Below are 2,922 nucleotides of genomic sequence, written 5' to 3'. Positions count from 1 at the left end.
AGTTGATTGTTTAGCCATGTGTGGTGCCCCCCTCCACAGATTTCCACCTCGGTCATATCGTTGTAGTGCTTAGGAGAAGCCCTGCGTCGGTAACTTCATCAACACCGTCATCACGCCGTCGTGCTGATGAAACTCTCCCTCGACCTCAGCTGGATCTAGAGTTCGTGAGACATCACCGAGCTGAACGTGTGCAGATCGCGGAGGTGCCGTACCTTCGGTGCTAGGATCGTGACGACGTACGACTACATCAACCGCGTTGTCATAACGCTTCCGCTTTCGGTCTACGAGGGTACGTAGACAACACTCTCCCCTCCCGTTGCTATGCATCACCTAGATAGATCTTGCCTGATCGTAGGAAATTTTTTGAGTTACTGTGTTCCCCAACAGTATGAGAGGTGGTTTTGTTTCTCCCGTTATAATGCACGAGCATGTTTGCTAGTAAGACAGAAAAGAAGAGAAAAATGGTAGAAACGGGGACTGAACCCCGGTCTCCCATGTGGGGGACTGAGGACTTGGCCAACATGATGCTAGTGTCCTTGTGAAATGGTATGAGGGTAGCACGGTATAAGAACCGTAACTGAGGGCGACTTTAAGGAGAAAACAATCTTTTTTTCACTTATGGGTGGCATAGTGTGTAATTTATTGCATCTTCAGGGGTAATTTTTTATGACGAACGGGTAGAAGCACTAATGACTTTATTAGTAGGTACTAGCAAAAGAGTCTGTGCGTTGCAAAGGGAGGGAAAAATAACAGATGCCCCTAACCAATAACCGTGACTCAAGACCCCCAATAGGTCCATGTTATTTATTCGAACATGGCATCCCAGCTGTATTGCCGCTTATCCTCCTCCCACCCTCACCAACGATGGCCTGAGTGCTCACACAATCACAATGCGTTTGAATGTGGTCAATCATAAGGCGTCTCTCTCCGCATAAGATGAGAAATCTGCTTTCCTTTTTCCCGTGCGAGATTTTGCGGACGCGTCCATTCATTGTTACAGATGATTTCTTTTGTATCTAATCTAATTTTACTAAGGTGCTCATTTTCAATCTGGACCTACACTGATACAAAAGAGAGGCGGATCGTGCACTATTGATTAAGGAAGCACCCTAAATAATATTTTTTTAATGGTTAACGGGTAAAATAACATTATATTTAGATTCTACAATTTTTTAATCAAATTTCATATATAATATGTTAAACCGGAGTGACGGTTCAAAAGATATCACTATTTTAAAAGCATATAATATGTACTTTGGGTTAATTAGGGTGCTTTCCGTAATTAGCGAACAGTTTTCCAGGAGTCACTTAAACCCAGACTGCGGGTTGATTTGAGGAAACTGCATGGGGTTTTCTGCAAACAGTGAAACATTATCTCTGTAATCACTTAAACCGGGACTGCGGGTTGATTTTAAGAGAGAGCCGGGGGGTTCTGTGAAAAGACGCGGCGGTGGACGAGCGAACCGTTTCGTACTTTATTAGTATGTATAGATATAGATTACTCCTAAAAGGGGGTTGGTAGTCTCGTCTCACATCCCATCACTCTTATGTTTCGCCCGTAAGCATCTTACAGATGACCTTTTGCTCAAGCGTAGCCAATTTGGACTGACCCATTCGATGTGTGCATTAACTGAATCAAATCAACACTTTCCCAAAACAAGGTCATGCATTAACTCATCCAAACCAAATTCTAAGAAAATTCCAACTAAATCCGAACTTTTCTTGCCTTTCACTACTCGTACCCAAATCAAATCAAATCTTACCAAAACATCACCTATAATCAAAACATCAACTCGATGAAACAAGTTTGACGCCTCGCAAGTTAGTTGGCAAAGAATTAATTTCAAAAATATATATAAATATTGGTCTTGTTTTAAAGATCTTGCCAAAAAACATTTGTGTAAACAGAAAGTAAATTATATTTTTTAACATATTAGGCATCTATTTGCTTGAACGAAACTATCTGACTTTAGAAAAATCACATGTTAGGGGATATAGAAAACACGATAGATGATATCAATGGGCCCACGGAACAAGAATTAGAAAAAAATGCATGCATGCACGCTCCGTGCATGGTAGAAAATCCTCTCTCTATAATAAATAGAGAGAACAAGAACAGATAAGAAGTGATGGTGTCCTGAACTAGGGGTGCTAGCCACGCCGGCTCCTAGCCATGTGGGCCGGGCTAAGGACCCCATGAAGATAAACTAGTGGGCCTCATTTATTGGGTCCAACAGAGTCAAGATGGAAGATTCCGAAGACTTGGCGTGTACTCCAAAGATTTAGGGCGTTGATATCTGCCGTATGTTCGGCCTAGGAACTTCCCAGACCGAACGAAAGTTCGGTACGAGGGGACCGATCCCCCGTATGATTTCGTTCGGCAGGGGAAACCCACAGAGCGAACGTCTCCCCGTCGACAAGCCTTTTCCCTACGAAACAAAAAGGAACAAAAAGCCCACTAATAGCTAACTCAATGAAAAAGCCAAGATTTTGTTTTTCCTATGATAATAAAATCCCATTTTTTGCTTTGCTACAAAAAAATGCCATAACTTTAAAAGAAAGAAAACTACTAGGGAAAATTCCAAAATATTGCAGTTCGAGTTTGACCAAACTATTTATGATCCGCCATCATATTATTTTTACAATGGCAAGGTTTACAAAAAAACATTTTTGATTCCTAAGAAATACATGGCAAAGCAGCCATGGAAAAATTTCAAATTGTCATGGCAGAAAAAAAATCAAAATTGATTTATCTTCAGCGGAGAGGTGCATTGTAGTGGATTCAATCTTGCGGTGACCTTGCTCTGTGACAGGAGGGGTGATAAGACACATTTTGTATTGTTGCTACTAAGGATCAAACGACGGGGTTCGGTCATATTAGTTGATCATATTCTATCTATATTATGTCATCTTGCTTAATGC

Source organism: Triticum aestivum, chromosome 2D (assembly GCF_018294505.1).
Source record: "Triticum aestivum cultivar Chinese Spring chromosome 2D, IWGSC CS RefSeq v2.1, whole genome shotgun sequence".
Taxonomy (NCBI): domain Eukaryota; kingdom Viridiplantae; phylum Streptophyta; class Magnoliopsida; order Poales; family Poaceae; genus Triticum; species Triticum aestivum.
The sequence above is the reverse complement of the archived record's forward strand: the minus strand, read 5'-3'. Positions refer to the sequence as shown.